This window comes from Coenobita brevimanus, chromosome 79 (genome assembly GCF_032717465.1).
Source record: "Coenobita brevimanus isolate Jiangsu-jjx chromosome 79, ASM3271746v2, whole genome shotgun sequence".
Taxonomy (NCBI): Eukaryota; Metazoa; Arthropoda; class Malacostraca; order Decapoda; family Coenobitidae; genus Coenobita; species Coenobita brevimanus.
Window position 1 is genome coordinate 31,150,004 of NC_137032.1, and position 17,871 is coordinate 31,167,874.

Consider the following 17,871-nt stretch of genomic DNA (forward strand, 5'->3'; position numbering starts at 1 on the left):
GTGAGTGATATAGGTTCACAATAAATCACTCGGTGAAAGCACTAATGTCGTGGGTAAGAATGGTCACTTGTGAAACAGTGAGAAATGTTCTGAAAACCATCCCAATCGAAGTGAATACAAGGACGGTTGAACTGAGTGATGCGCAGTGGGAATTCCACTAGAATTTGTGGTTTTCTCACTGAAGTACAATGGCACGAATTTATAAATATGCTCACGCGAATTCGTGACATTACGCCCCATCAAAATCAAATTTTTCTTCAGAAAAATTTTCGATATACATACATATAAATCCCAACTCAGTCACACAAGATTCACACTGTCGTGTGTGTACTATCCTGCTACAGGAGAAATTACAGTCGCCCATGAGCAAAAAAAAACTCGTATTTATGTTAATAAAAGCAAGCTTGAGTAATAAACTCTGTGACAACGGTGAAAAATCCTGTACTCAGGACAAACTGAGCAAAAACTTCGCTACATTTACATTAACAACTAATTGTCATGTAGCGTGATGTATGTAATACAGGGTGTAGGTGTGACAGTTGTGGTGTAACTGTGCCTACGTGTAAAATTATATAATACAAATCAATAGTAAACAGAGACGACGAGGCAGAAGAGAAAAAGCGGTAGCATGTAGCAGAGATGATCAGCTGATTTGCACGACAAAATTGCTACACCCGCCAGCTGCACCTGCGAAAGCAATCAAGGTGGAGCATCAAAATTGTCAGTGCAACAAACAATTTTTATCAAATTACAATTTCTCTGCCTAGTAGTCAGTATGTATGCTGCAAAGAGTACGCCCTAGCCAAAAATTTTAAGTGACAGCCAAGCTTTGTACATTCGAGGTTGCCATTATTTTCGTATCGGATACATCATTAACCAGGAAACGTGGTCCCAGGACAGCATCTCAAAAGACCCTTATAGTTTACTGGTTAAACCCTAAATCCTCATTATTATTAACCAGGAAACGTGGTCCCAGGACAGAATCTCAAAGGACCCTACTGGTTAAACCTAACTCTACACTTACAATTAACATTGGCAAGCTGAGAATCCCTATGCAATCTCGGGCAGGTCACATTTTAACACCCACAGTGGGTGTGCATACGACTGTGGATAATGTGCATTCTCCGGGAATCCTCAGAGAGGCACACAGCTCGAGACACCAAAACACAGCCTTGGATTATCCCTGCGGGGTTCTCAAACTTCCCCCTTAACGTACAGTGCATGTATATACAGGCCCTAGACATAATGCATCCTGTGGGGCCAACAGGCTAGATATCAGGTCTGCACCCACATCACCACTGCCCTGTCTCTCAGCTGCTTCAGAGATTATGGGTGTGGATTCAAATGGCACAGGAAGGACATGTCCCTGATTCGTGGTATGTTGACACACATCGCAGGAACGCACAAAGCTATCTATTTCCTGTCCCATCCCTGGCCAGAAAGTCAGCATGGATATGGCCCTGGGTTTTCCTTTTGCCCTTGTGACCTGAGGCTGAACAATGACCCCATTCTAACACTGCTTGGCGATACTTAGCGGGAACGACAAACTGCAGTTGAACTTTCCCCTGGGGTGTTCGTGACTCACGGTAGAGCCATCCTTGTTTACAAAGGAACCTGGCTTGACCTCCCTGTGAATATTTATCACTCTACCCTTTTGTTTCTTCCGCACGGCAGCAAGTGTCGGGTCAGAATGTTGTTCTTGGACAACATCTTGGCTACAAATCAGATTTTGCAGTGATGCAATGATCACAGGGGTGACGCAGTTTGGAGCCTCAGACATGGCTCGTGTTACTGCAGCCGAAGTCTGAGTAGCGTCATCTATGGTGCAACTATACTCGGCACCTGGAATATTGCCTATAATAAGGTCAAACAAAGGTTCTGGCATGACAATGCAACTGTCGTACCAGTGTAAAATGGAGATACCACCTCGATACGTGCCTCAGGGAACAATCTCACTGATCCATCAATAAGCTGAGTTTGGATCTGTCGACCTGTGCACTCCTCAGGCCGAACTAGACTCTGCCTGACAGAGCAACCTGAGGAACCATTATCTCTCAGGACCTTCACAGGAATGCCTCCCACAAAGTCTGGCTGAACAAGGAAGTTACCTGTGGAAGGGCCTGTGAAGGAAGCAGCCAGCCACTGACGAGGCTGCTGAATAAATGATGCGGCAAACATGGTGTCCTGAGAATTAGATACCTGAGGGGTTGTGCTCACCATCTGGGGAGATGGAGCGTTGAGCACCTGTGGCGGAGGGTTCACTGTCGCTAGGGGACTAGTGAACTGTGGGGAAGTACCTGTACTGCTAGAGACGACACCGCCGTACTGTTGCTGAGGAATGAAGGCTGCGTTTGCCTCCTGCCTCTGATACACTGGGGCTGGTGCAGAAAGGATAGTCCCAACAGTCGATTGCATGGCTGATACTGCTGCTAGTTACTGTACTGCTTGTCGTACCGCTTCCACTCAGGTTTCTGGGTGTTTTGCCCCTGGTCCTTCTTCTGCGGTTTGTTTGGACCTTGGCCATTATTCTGAGAACAGCCTTGTTGCTGGGGTTCAGTCTGAGAAGGTTTCCCAGATTTGTCAGCTTTCGTGTTCCAGGTGTGTTGCTTACGAGTTTGATACCCGTACACAGTGAAAAATGCATCAGCCTTCTCCACCATTTGGCTGGCATCCCTTACCTGGCAGATCTTAAGCTGAGCCATAAGCTCAGCAGGCCACGACTTTTCTAGCTGCGTGCACAGCATAAGGTCAATTATCCCCTCTCGTGTGGGAGGAGTTTCATCTTTCTCCATCCACTCATCTAAGTATGTAGTAAGCCGATCGAGAGACTGAACAGCAGTCTCCTTTTCTTGTACACGCGCCCTCATAAACTGATTCCTGGCATCGTCAACTGTGAGACCAAACACTTTGACGAGTGCGGCCTTCATCATCTCATACGTGAGATTGTCTCCACGAATTCTGTGGAGAATATCGAGGGCAGGGCCCTAAAACAAGCTAAGAAACTGGAGCCACTTAGCTGCCTTATCCAGCTGGTACAGCTGAGCCATGTCTTTGATACGAGCTATGAATGACTCGATTCGTTCGCCTTCCTTGTATGGAAGAAGCTTGATGTGTGGGGTCGCCAGAACATGTGCAGGGAGAGCGCTCGTGGAGCTTGGGTTAGCTGCACCAGATGTGTCTGAAGTCAAGGAGTCTCGCTTGAGCTTCAGCATCTCAAGTTCATGTTTCTCACGTGCCTCGCGCTCAGCACGTTCGTGTTCTCGTTGTTCTCGCTCATATTCATGTTCTCTCTCTCGTTGTTCTCGCTCGTATTCACGTTCTTTTTCATGTTGTGCACGTTCTCTCGCACGTTCCTTGCATTGTTTTCGCTCGTGTTTACGTTCTCTCTCTCGTGTTCCTCACGCTGAATTCGATGCTTTTCACAAGCATCATTCTCACGTTGCTGCTCGTAACTAAACCGAGAGAGTACGTACTCCTTGATTTGTTCGGGGTCGCTAAGCCCCATATCTTTGGCTTCCTGTACATATATATTAGTAGTCATGATGCTAACTCAATTAAGGCTGAGTGGGCTAAAGACTGAATACTGACTGCTATTTTGCAGAGAAATGCCAATAATCAAAGTAAAGAATATAGGCACAGGTTGGTGGTGACCAGTTTTATCTAGTTAAACTGGTAAAGAAAGAAATTTGAAAAAAAAAATGCAACTGACTGGGAAAACTATTACGTAAAATTAATAGAAATGGATCAATAACCACCAGTAAGATAGTGCCTATAGACTTTAATGATAAATACCTATTTGTGAGTGAGTGAGTATTATCTCATTAATAACATTAGAGCTAGGAGTTAATATCCTGGAATGAGGTCACCAGATGTCATGGGGGGATGTGAATTTATGAATTAAGAATGCTAAAATGTTGCTTGAAAACAAAGACAAGGAATTAACTTGTGAAAATCTAGCAGTAAGTTTACTTTATTTGGCTTACTTCACCGATTCTCTAAAGACGAGAATTTATAAACTTTCTCAACAGTACACAGCAGAGACTAATTACTCACGAGTGCTGTTTGTAGTACTGTTAGCCCTCGAGAAAGTGACTCCACCCCTGACAATCAATAACTAATGCTAATAATAATAATAAACAGGTTCTTGCTGATGCTTAACTCCTGGCTGGCACAACGGATTTAAGTTTGATACAAAAGAACTGGCCCAAGTACCAGTTAAGGATAATGTGAAGAGTTTGTGCAAAACTAGGAGAGGCAACTAAAATAAGCTTAATGTGGAGAAATAAAACATGGGTTTAATTACATTAAGCTCAAAGAAAAGAACTGTAAATTTATTGTTTAAAATGAAATAAACTTACGTTATATGAATCATGAATTTAAAATAACAAGGAGAATACACTCACTCACTCATTCAAAAGCTAAACACACTTAAGAAGGAAAAACGAACAGAAATACTGGTCAGTGGAGGGGAGCTGAGTGAAAAGACTGGGCGCCTGTGCAGAACATCAAACGTTGCAATTCGCTAAGCTCGCTTCGCCAATTCACTGTCTAGGTGGAGATTCAGGAACTCGCTGTACAATGACGACGCTGCCTTACGCTGGGTACAAACGGTCCTACTCTTGCAACGACTCAAAGCTGACTAAATTCAAACAGTTGAAAGGGGGCGAGAGATGGCCGTGTTCGAACTTCAACGGTCAACGGAAAGAGAGTGAGTGATATAGGTTCACAATAAATCACTCGGTGAAAGCACTAATGTCGTGGGTAAGAATGGTCACTTGTGAAACAGTGAGAAATGTTCTGAAAACCATCCCGATCGACGTGAATACAAGGACGGTTGAACTGAGTGATGCGCAGTGGGAATTCCACTAGAATTTGTGGTTTTCTCACTGAAGTACAGTGTCACGAATTTATAAATACGCTCGCGCGAATTCGTGATATGCATTAACAAAATGTAACTACAATTTTATGTAACAGTTGCATTAACAAAATGTAACTACAGTTCTATGGCCAACACAATTATGTAACAGTTGCACTAACAAGATGTAACTATATGTAACATTAACTACAATTTTACGGCAAACACCATAAATAACATGTGCAGTAACATAATGTTATATTACAGTCACACTTGTGTAACAGCTGCATTAAAATGATGTAACTACAGTAGCATTAACACGATGTAACTGCAATTATACAATATTCATACAATTATGTAACTTTTCCAGTATTATGTATTTCACTTAATTAAATTACAAGTTTATTGTCATGTGTATATACAGTAATATGTATTAATATGTTATGATCTCGATAACGTATTTTATCATACTTGGTTCGTTATTACCACCAGTCTCGAAAGCGTAGTCTTAGGTACTTGTAGGGAGATAGTGCAATCGATTATGGATCGTTAAGCTCAGCCAGAATAGATGTAGTGTCAACGAGGTGAGTTACAGCACTCTTGGGTTACAAAGTTTATTGCACACAGTTATATTAATGAGTTACAGTGTAACAGAGCGTGACCCTAACGTCGGACCTTCTCTTTAGCCCTTCTCTCCCTTTTCTCTCTCTGGCTTTCCCATGTCCCACTCTGTCTCACTCTGTCTTCTCCTACCTTCTAACCTTCCTGTATGTGATATCGGACTTATATCTCCCTCTAGCTTCCCGCTAAAGTGTGTGGGCGTACGTGTGCGTATGTTTGTGCGTGTGTAGGCCTCTGTCTGTCACGTTTCCGACACATGGTCAGAGGTGCTTGTTATTCTTGCTTAGTCTAGGGTAAGAGGATGTGTTCTCTAACTTTTCCTGGAGAACTCAGACATAACTACCTGTTTTACATATTGTTACCTATAGCTATATAGTTACATATAGTATTTTGTTATATTATGCCTACATATCGATCGGTCACGCGAAACTGGCGTACCATCGACAGTAAATATTTTCCTAACATATTACTGCAAACTATATACATAGTACAATTAACCTGTAAATTAAGTGAAATACATAATACTGTAAAAGTAACATAATCGTATGAATATTGCAGTTACATCGTGTTGATGCTATTGTAGTTACATCATTTTAATGCAACTGTTACGCAAGTGTGACTGTAACATAACATTGTGTTAATGCAACTGTTGCCATAAAATTATAGTTACATTTTGTTAATGCAACTGTTACATAATTGTGTTGTCCAAAATTGTAGTTACATTTTGTTAATGTAACTGTTACATAATTGTGTTGGCCATAAAACTGTAGTTACATTTTGTTAATGCAACTGTTACATAATTGTGTTTGTCCGAAAATTGTAGTTACATTTTGTTAATGCAACTGTTACATAATTGTGTTGGCCATAAAACTGTAGTTACATTTTGTTAATGCAACTGTTACATAATTGTGTTGGCCATAAAACTGTAGTTACATTTTGTTAATGCAACTGTTACATAATTGAGTTGGCCATAAAACTGTAGTTACATTTTGTTAATGCAACTGTTACATAATTGTGTTGGCCATAAAACTGTAGTTACATTTTGTTAATGCAATTGTTACATAACTGTGTCCTAAATTTGTAGTTACATTTTGTTAATTAAACTGTTACATAATTGTGTTGGCCATAAAACTGTAGTTACATCTTGTAGCAACTGTAACAATTGCAGTAATGCTATCGTTTATAGTTACATAATTGTAGGAACTGTAACATAATTGCAGTAATGCAAGGTAATGCAAGCTTTTGTGGTTACATAATTGTAGCAACTGTAACATAATTGTAGTAATGCTATCGTTTGTAGTTACATAATTGTAGCAACTGTAACAATTGTAGTAATGATATCGCTTACATAATTGTAGGAACTGTAACATAATTGTAGTAAAGCTATAGTTTGTAGTTACATAATTGTAGTAATGCTATCGTTTGTAGTTACATAACTGTAGGAACTGCAACATAATCGCAGTAATGCTACCGTTTGTAGTTACATAATTGTAGGAACTGTAACATAATTGTAATAAAGCTATCGTTTGTAGTTACATAATTGTAGCAACTGTAACATAACTGTAGTAATGTTATTGTTTGTAGTAACACAACTGTAGGAATATAACATAATTGTGGTAATACTATCGTTTTTGTAGTTACATAATTGTGGCAACTGTAATATAATTGCAGTAATGCAAGGTACTGCAAGCGTTTGTAGTTACATGATTGTAGTAATGCAATCGTTTGTAGTTACATAATTGTAGGAAATGTAACATAGCTGCAGTAATCACAAGTGTGGTCATTGTAGCTGTATAACTGACACATATGTATAAAATTAATACAATAGTAGCAATATAGTCATATTATGAATCAGTCATATTTGATGTACTTGTCTAATTGAGACTCCATAGGTGTATTGGCTTAGGTGTACGTTGCACAGTTTACATAAGACACCATGGGTGTATTAGCTTAGTTATGTGAGACACTAGAGGTGTATTAGCTTAGCTATGTGAGACACCGTAGGTGTATTATGTTAGTTATGTTGCACAGTTTATTTGAGACACCATGGGTGTATTAGTTATGTGAGACACCGCAGTTATATTAGTTATGTTGCACAGTTTGAATTAAGATGACATTATACCTGTATGTATCCCATATTTTGTTATTTTATAGAAGTTTATATATACAATATTTACATTATGTTCAGTGTTCACTTAGTTTCACACATCACTTGACACTACTCGTATAGTTCTCCAAAGGCTGTGAAGTCAACTTGATATGTTTGCTCATTTTTAAATTCATCTTTAGGTATGCATTGCAAGTACTAATGGGTGTGGTTGAGTATAGCACACTGTTGCTATAGTCTGACAAATCTAAACGTAGGGTTTTGGTGGAGTCAGTCCCTCCCTGCACTGTTGCCACGTTTCCGAGCTGACCTCTCCATCAGCGATGACCTTGACACTGTTTCCCTCTTGTGATCTCCGTTTTTCTAATACCCCCTGTACCCCTGCCACCAACACCCCCTATACCCCTACCCCCAACAACACCCCCATCAACAACACCCGCTATACCTCCACCACCAACACCTCCTATAAATATAGACCCCCACCATCAACACCTGTATAATAATTAGCCGTTGATAATTGCTATGCTATTTTATTGAGAGCATACGGAAATGTTACCTACCGTATCGTAACTGCTTGACTCTCTCTCTCTCTCTCTCTCTCTCTCTCTCTCTCTCTCTCCTCCCAGGTGCATTGGGAAACATTCTACCCTATTGCTCAAACTCCCTAATCTTACAATCCCATCTGTCTTAATCCTTCCCACTGCCTTCGTTCCTAAATCCCTTAATTGATCTATTTTTAAGCTAAGTGTCCCCACACCTTTTAAACCATTTACCTCTCTGTCACTATTCTCCACCATATGTATCAACTTGTATTATATTGTGTATAGAACTTTCATACTGTATGCTGTACTACTGTATAATGTATAAGAATACCCACTGTTTAGTGGAAATAAAGTTTTATTATTATTATTATTATTATTATTTCTCTCTCTCTCTCTCTCTCTCTCTCTCTCTTTCACGTGTCGCGTGAGTGCTGCCGCCCCAGAGCTGTTTGATATATTTATTTTAATTATGAAAGGATCACCTCTTCCTACTTTTATCCCTTCAAATTTTCTTGCAATTATACTTGCTAAATTAATTAGCAATGTTAGAAGTGTTCGGGAAGTAAATAATAATTAGAATATTTTTAGAGCAACACTGCCAAATTTTTATGCCACGTTTCTCTATTATCGTATCTCGTGAGGTCAGTCAGCTCAGACGTGCCTGAGACCTGTGGTAGTGTTGTGCTTTAGTGATCTGTGATAGTGGTTGTGTTAGTGTGTTGTAGTGATCAGTGATAGTGCTGTGCTAGTGATCCGTGAGAGTGTGTGTTGTGGTGACCAGTAGTGACCCGTGATAGTGTGTGCTACCTTGTGTGAACTAGTGCGTAATGGCTTCCTCGGCAGAGAGCTGTGTCCCCACTGCAGGTACTGAAAAGGACTACCTTGAATTAAAGGAGGAACTTCTCGAACTGAAGCGGGAGGTACAAATTCTCAGGCAGGAGAAGGCACAGATGAGGGAATTGTTGGAGGAGATGTTGGAGGAGAAAGAGAAAAAGGCTGAAGGTTGGACACTAGTTAACAAGGGTGCAACGAAGTTCACTCTAAAAAAGCAAACGGAAATTAAGACAACTAATACATTCGACGCACTACGGGACGAATGTGAAGGAAAGGCAGAGAGGGAAGTAGAGGAGAAGGACGGTGAGAGAACTTCCAGTACAGGTAAGTATAAACAGAACAAGAAAGGTAAGAAAAATGTTGTTGTTGTTGGAGACTCCCAGGTGAGATATCTGAACAGGGCCATGTATACTCCACTCGCTAAACATGTGTGTCTTCCAGGGGCCAGGGTGGCTAATGTGGTAGATAAAATTTCAAATATCGTAAAGGAAAGTGGTGACAAACCCACTGTGTGCCTCAGTGTAGGAGGCAATGATATTAGTAGCCGTAAGAGTGAGGTACTGTGGAAAAGGTACAAGTTGATGTTAGAAAAGGTTAGGGAGAGGGGAGGAACCCCTGTAGTGCTTGGTGTTTTACCAAGGTGGCGTGTTGGAAGGGAATGGTTGAGCAGGGCAATAGGGTTTAATTGCCGCCTTGAAAGGTATTGCAAAGATAATGCAATACCTTTCATAGACAGCTGGGACCGGTTTTATGGACGAAGTGCCTTGTATAGTTGGGATGGGACTCATCTTAGCAGGCAAGGAGTTACTGTTTTAGCTGGAATGATAGCTAGAGAGTTGGAGGGATTTTTTCGAGATTGAGAAGTAGGTGTACAGGAAGATGCAGCAACTACACTCAGAAATCATTATTACCATGTTTGGATAGATGCATCGATACTTGCAAAATTAAGAACAAAAGTTCATCCAGTAGTGTAGATACATCCACTCAGGCACCTCAAATTGAGCAGGCGATGATAGATGATAGAACAAGCGATGATAGAAGGGCGATAAGCGATAGTACAAAAAATTGTTATATTAGTAAAGTAAAGAGTTTCCCAGTTAGTAATAGAATAAATAACAGTAAATGCCAAGGTAAAGGCATAACTACTCGTAATAATCTGAAAGTGTACTACACAAACAGCCGGAGTTTACTTAATAAAATGGATGAACTGAGGGCTTTAATTTGTACAAAGAAAATAGACATTGCCGTTATTAGTGAAACTTGGATGAATACAGACACTCGAGAATTTTTAGCAGAATATCAGATAAAAGGCTATAATATTTTTGTGTCAAACCGTCAGGGAAGAAAGGGGGGAGGGGTAGCTATTTATGTAAAGGATTCATTAAACTGTTACAATAAAGCAGACATTAAAGTAAATAGGGACACAGAAAGTGTCTGGGTTGAAATTAGTAACAATAGGGAGAAATTAGTCTTAGGAGCAATTTAGAGATCTCCAAAATTAAGTAGAGCTGATAGTAAATACCTCTGGGAGGAAATTAGGAAAGCATCACAGTCCAGCTTAGTAATAATTGTAGGGGACCTTAATCTGCCAAGGATAGATTGGAGAAATCAGACAGGAGATGCAGAGTCAGAGGAATTTCTAGAGGTAGTACAGGATAATTTCCTTTATCAGTATATCAGGAAGCCCACCAGAGGTAATAATATACTAGATTTGGTTTTAGCTAATAAAGAAAATATCATTAGCGATATAGAGGTTGGTGGACGACTTGGTAATAGCGATCATGAAGAAATTAAGTTCAAATTTATTTGGGATGTCTGTTCCACTGAAAATACCTCCACCGTTCCTAATTTTCGTCTACAGTCGTTCTATTTTATGAAGGCAGTTTGGGTGGGACGCTCTGGGACCTCACACAGTTAGCTCTGTTGTCACATCGCCGCCGACACACGTGTAATTATTTGTGTTCAACTCTCTCTCTCTCTCTCACTCTCCTATTTTAAGCTAGTAACTACTTATAAATGAATTTTAAACACTCTGTATAGATGCAATTTAATAAAAAAGCTATAGTATAGTATAAATCTCATAAGACTTGTCAGCGTTGCCTTTGAGACGTTGTCAGGTGGTGACACGAGGGACAGCCCTGCGTGAGTGGGTCATACTCGGTCAGTCTCCCGCCAGGGAAGCTATTTAAAAAAAAAAAAAAAAACGCACCTATAAACTTTTACCTCAGGGATGGTGTGGAAAAAAAGTCGAAAACAAGAGAAAAAATTAAGAAAATACAATTAGTAGTAGTTAATATATAATATGAGAGAGAGAGAGCGCACGTGTGTGGCGACGATGTGGCAACAGAGCTAACAGAGTGAGGTCCCAGAGGGCCCGACCCAAACTGCCTTGATAAAATAGAACGACTGTAGGAGATTTCGATGGCTTAAGAGCTTATTTTCGAACGGTATTCCACAGAGAGATTAGCTATTTGAGGGAATGTCAGGTCAGCGGGGATCCCCAGCTCATAGGTCAGGCGCAGGAAGCACGTGGGGATGTCCGTCAGGTGTCTGTGAGGGGGGAGGTGGTAGATAGGAATGTAGTCCAGGTGACGGAAATTAACTCAGCTCCAGTACCAAACAGACGTTCGACCAGTGAGAAGTATAACGAGTTAATAAATATAATACACGGAGGCCAAGATAGATATATTCCTTCAAAACCGTTTAGAACTAACAATTCAGAACCAAGATGGTTAAACAACAGATTAAAATCTCTCATAGGCCAAAGGAAAGGAATATATAGAAAAATAAAACGTGGAGAGGAACACTTACGTAACCGGTACACAATTTTAAATAGAGAAGTAAAGAGGGAGATAAGAAAAGCAAAGAGAAGTTATGAAATTAAGGTTGCAAGCGAATCAAAAGTAAACCCCAAGGGTTTTTATCAAATGTACCGAACGAAAAATAAAGATAGGATAGGACCACTCAGAACAGAATCAGGTGACATTACCAGTGAAGATAAAGAAATGTGCTCCATCCTAAATAATTATTTCATATCAGTATTCACCAAGGAAAATCTAAGCCTGGTCCCTCAAGCAGCAAATATTTACCATGAGAATACGGAAAATATTCTTAGTTGTTGTTGTTGGAGACTCCCAGGTGAGATATCTGAACAGGGCCATGTATACTCCACTCGCTAAACATGTGTGTCTTCCAGGGGCCAGGGTGGCTAATGTGGTAGATAAAATTTCAAATATCGTAAAGGAAAGTGGTGACAAACCCACTGTGTGCCTCAGTGTAGGAGGCAATGATATTAGTAGCCGTAAGAGTGAGGTACTGTGGAAAAGGTACAAGTTGATGTTAGAAAAGGTTAGGGAGAGGGGAGGAACCCCTGTAGTGCTTGGTGTTTTACCAAGGTGGCGGGTTGGAAGGGAATGGTTGAGCAGGGCAATAGGGTTTAATTGCCGCCTTGAAAGGTATTGCAAAGATAATACAATACCTTTCATAGACAGCTGGGACCGGTTTTATGGACGAAGTGCCTTGTATAGTTGGGATGGGACTCATCTTAGCAGGCAAGGAGTTACTGTTTTAGCTGGAATGATAGATAGGGAGTTGGAGGGATTTTTTTCGAGATTGAGAAGTAGGTGTACAGGAAGATGCAGCAACTACAGTCAGAAATCATTATTACCATGTTTGGATAGATGCATCGATACTTGCAAAATTAAGAACAAAAGTTCAACCAATAGTGTAGATACATCCACTCAGGCACCTCAAATTGAGCAGGCGATGATAGATGATAGAACAAGCGATGATAGAAGGGCGATAAGCGATAGTACAAAAAATTGTTATATTAGTAAAGTAAAGAGTTTCCCAGTTAGTAATAAAATAAATAACAGTAAATGCCAAGGTAAAGGCATAACTACTCGTAATAATCTGAAAGTGTACTACACAAACAGCCGGAGTTTACGTAATAAAATGGATGAACTGAGGGCTTTAATTTGTACAGAGAAAATAGACATTGCCGTTATTAGTGAAACTTGGATGAATACAGACACTCGAGAATTTTTAGCAGAATATCAGATAAAAGGCTATAATATTTTTGTGTCAAACCGTCAGGGAAGAAAGGGGGGAGGGGTAGCTATTTATGTAAAGGATTCACTAAACTGTTACAATAAAGCAGACATTAAAGTAAATAGGGACACAGAAAGTGTCTGGGTTGAAATTAGTAACAATAGGGAGAAATTAGTCTTAGGAGCAATTTACAGATCTCCAAAATTAAGTAGAGCTGATAGTAAATACCTCTGGGAGGAAATTAGGAAAGCATCACAGTCCAGCTTAGTAATAATTGTTGGGGACCTTAATCTGCCAAGGATAGATTGGAGAAATCAGACAGGAGATGCAGAGTCAGAGGAATTTCTAGAGGTAGTACAGGATAATTTCCTTTATCAGTATATCAGGGAGCCCACCAGAGGTAATAATATACTAGATTTGGTTTTAGCTAATAAAGAAAATATCATTAGCGATATAGAGGTTGGTGGACGACTTGGTAATAGCGATCATGAAGAAATTAAGTTCAAATTTATTTGGGATGTCTGTTCCACTGAAAATACCTCCACCGTTCCTAATTTTCGTCTAGGAGATTTCGATGGCTTAAGAGCTTATTTTCGAACGGTATTCCACAGGGAGATTAGCTATTTGAGGGAATGTCAGGTTAGTGGGGATCCCCAGGTCATAGTTCAGGCGCAGGAAGCACGTGGGGACGTCCGTCAGGTGTCTGTGAGGGGGAGGTGGTAGATAGGAATGTAGTCCAGGTGACGGAAATTAACTCAGCTCCAGTACCAAACAGACGTTCGACCAGTGAGAAGTATAACGAGTTAATAAATATAATATACGGAGGCCAAGATAGATATATTCCTTCAAAACCGTTTAGAACTAACAATTCAGAACCAAGATGGTTAAACAACAGATTAAAATCTCTCATAGGCCAAAGGAAAGGAATATATAGAAAAATAAAACGTGGAGAGGAACACTTACGTAACCGGTACACAATTTTAAATAGAGAAGTAAAGAGGGAGATAAGAAAAGCAAAGAGAAGTTATGAAATTTAAGGTTGCAAGTGAATCAAAAAGTAAACCCCAAGGGTTTTTATCAAATGTACCGAACGAAAAATAAAGATAGGATAGGACCACTCAGAACAGAATCAGGTGACATTACCAGTGAAGATAAAGAAATGTGCTCCATCCTAAATAATTATTTCATATCAGTATTCACCAAGGAAAATCTAAGCCTGGTCCCTCAAGCAGCAAATATTTACCATGAGAATACGGAAAATATTCTTAGTAAAATAACCATTAGTAAGGAGGACGTATTGAAAGAAATTAACAAGTTAAAACCTCAAAAATCGCCAGGTCCGGACGATATATATGCAAAAATTATAAAAGAAACCAAAGAAGAATTATGTCAGCCACTTTTAACGTTATTTAATGACTCTTTAAGTTCAGGAGAAGTTCCAGAGGCGTGGAAAACCGCAAACGTAGTGCCCATCTTTAAAAAGGGTGATAAAGCAGCTTCGTCGAATTATCGTCCGATAAGTCTAACGTCAATAGTAGGAAAAATGTTAGAGTCAATTTTGGCAAATAAGATTAGAGAACACTTAGAAAGATTTAATCTTATAAACGAAAGTCAGCACGGATTCAGGCAAGGACGATCCTGCCTCACAAATTTGTTGTCATTCTACTCGGAGGTCTATGAGGCAGTAGATAGCGATAAAGCTTACGATGTTATTTATCTGGACTTTAGTAAAGCTTTTGATAGAGTCCCACACGAAAGGTTAGTTAGAAAGGTTCGAGCACACGGTATAGACGGCGATATCTTAAAATGGATAGAATCCTGGCTGAAAGGACGAAAGCAGAGAGTATTAATAAATGGAACTAAGTCGGACTGGGGATTAGTAACTAGCGGTGTACCACAGGGTTCAGTACTCGGTCCCTTATTATTTATCATATATATAAATGATCTAGACTTATGAGTCAATAGCAGAATCAGCAAATTTGCCGACGATACAAAAATAGGGCGTATCATTAACTCGACTGACGATTGCCATTACTTACAAAAAGACCTCGATACATTGTCCAAATGGTCTAAAACTTGGCAAATGGAATTTAACGTTGAAAAATGTAAAGTACTTAAGGTAGGCAAGACCATTGGAGATACTAAATACAGCTTAGATAACAAAGAAATTAGCAAATCTGAATGCGAGAGAGATCTAGGAGTTATGATTAGTAACGACCTTAAACCTAGGCAACAGTGCATTAATGCGAGAAATAAAGCAAATAGGGTCCTAGGATTTATTTCGAGAAGCGTGAGCAATAGATCATCTAAAGTAATACTGAAACTTTATCTAGCATTAGTAAGGCCACATTTAGACTACGCAGTACAATTTTGGTGTCCTTACTATAGAATGGATATTAATTCGTTAGAAAATGTACAGAGAAGAATGACTAAAATGATACATGACGTCCGGAACCTGTCATATGAAGACAGACTGAAAAGACTAAGTCTGCATTCGCTAGAGAGGCGTAGAGTAAGGGGAGACTTAATTGAGGTTTTTAAGTGGATGAATGGTATAAATAAGGGAGATATTAGCAAGGTACTTAAAGTGAGCATACAGGATAGAACTAGAAATAATGGTTTCAAACTAGAAAAATTCCGTTTCAGAAAGGAAATCGGTAGAAATTGGTTTGGTAATAGAGTAGTAGACGAATGGAATAAGCTACCTAGTAAAGTAGTTGCTGCCTCTTCCATTGAGAGTTTCAAGCATAGGCTAGATAAGCATATGACAAATAAGGGGTGGATATAGAATAAAGAAAATATTATAACCAATACTAACTAAAAAATAAATTTTCTTTTCAGGTTACACTATGATAGTCTCTATTCTCCTTTCACACTTTCCTGTAAAATGTCCACGCCAGTTTTTCTATACGGCGTGGTGTTCTTTCTGACTTTTTCCTGCCGGCTTCGGCTGGAGGGTTTGGAGGGCGGGGGAGAGCCTTCTTCTTTGCTATCCTTATCTCATTCTAGTAGTTCAGTTACTCTTCTAGGAGCTGCCTAGCATGGGCCAACCGGCCTACTGCAGTTATCCTCTCTTCTTATGTTCTTATGTTCTTATGTTCATTAGTAAGGAGGACGTATTGAAAGAAATTAATAAGTTAAAACCTCAAAAATCGCCAGGTCCGGACGATATATATGCAAAAATTATAAAAGAAACCAAAGAAGAATTATGTCAGCCACTTTTAACGTTATTTAATGACTCTTTAAGTTCAGGAGAAGTTCCAGAGGCGTGGAAAACCGCAAACGTAGTGCCCATCTTTAAAAAGGGTGATAAATCAGCTGCGTCGAATTATCGTCCGATAAGTCTAACGTCAATAGTAGGAAAAATGTTAGAGTCAATTTTGGCAAATAGGATTAGAGAACACTTAGAAAGATTTAATCTTATAAACGAAAGTCAGCACGGATTCAGGCAAGGACGATCCTGCCTCACAAATTTGTTGTCATTCTACTCGGAGGTCTATGAGGCAGTAGATAGCGATAAAGCTTACGATGTTATTTATCTGGACTTTAGTAAAGCTTTTGACAGAGTCCCACACGAAAGGTTAGTTAGAAAGGTTCGAGCACACGGTATAGACGGCGATATCTTAAAATGGATAGAATCCTGGCTGAAAGGACGAAAGCAGAGAGTATTAATAAATGGAACTAAGTCGGACTGGGGATTAGTAACTAGCGGTGTACCACAGGGTTCAGTACTCGGTCCCTTATTATTTATCATATATATAAATGATCTAGACTTAGGAGTCAATAGCAGAATCAGCAAATTTGCCGACGATACAAAAATAGGGCGTATCGTTAACTCGACTGACGATTGCCATTACTTACAAAAAGACCTCGATACATTGTCCAAATGGTCTAAAACTTGGCTAATGGAATTTAACGTTGAAAAATGTAAAGTACTTAACGTAGGCAAGACCATTGGAGATACTAAATACAGCTTAGATAACAAAGAAATTAGCAAATCGGAATGCGAGAGAGATCTAGGAGTTATGATTAGCAACGACCTTAAACCTAGGCAACAGTGCATTAATGCGAGAAATAAAGCAAATAGGGTCCTAGGATTTATTTCGAGAAGCGTGAGCAATAGATCATCTAAAGTAATACTGAAACTTTATCTAGCATTAGTAAGGCCACATTTAGACTACGCCGTACAATTTTGGTGTCCTTACTATAGAATGGATATTAATTCGTTAGAAAATGTACAGAGAAAAATGACTAAAATGATACATGACGTCCGGAACCTGTCACATGAAGACAGACTGAAAAGACTAAGTCTACATTCGCTAGAGAGGCGTAGAGTAAGGGGAGACTTGATTGAGGTGTTTAAGTGGATGAATGGTATAAATAAGGGAGATATTAGCAAGGTACTTAAAGTGAGCATACAGGATAGAACTAGAAATAATGGTTTCAAACTAGAAAAATTCCGTTTCAGAAAGGAAATCGGTAGAAATTGGTTTGGTAATAGAGTAGTAGACGAATGGAATAAGCTACCTAGTAAAGTAGTTGCTGCCTCTTCCATTGAGAGTTTCAAGCATAGGCTAGATAAGCATATGACAAATAAGGGGTGGATATAGAATAAAGAAAATCTTATAACCAATACTAATTCAAAAAAATTTCTTTTCAGGTTACACTATGATAGTCTCTATTCTCCTTTCACACTTTCCTGTAAAATGTCCACGCCAGTTTTTCTATACGGCGTGGTGTTCTTTCTGACTTTTTCCTGCCGGCTTCGGCTGGAGGGTTTGGAGGGCGGGGGAGAGTCTTCTTCTTTGCTATCCTTATCTCATTCTAGTAGTTCAGTTACTCTTCTAGGAGCTGCCTAGCAT

The 17,871-nt window shown here is 39.6% G+C and overlaps 1 protein-coding gene across 1 annotated transcript in view; it reads left to right on the forward strand.

Moving 5' to 3' along the window:
• Nucleotides 1-17,871, forward strand: part of LOC145409074 (uncharacterized) — a 41,763-nt gene that overhangs the window by 15,846 nt on the left and 8,046 nt on the right. The gene's annotated exons all lie outside the window — the stretch shown is intronic.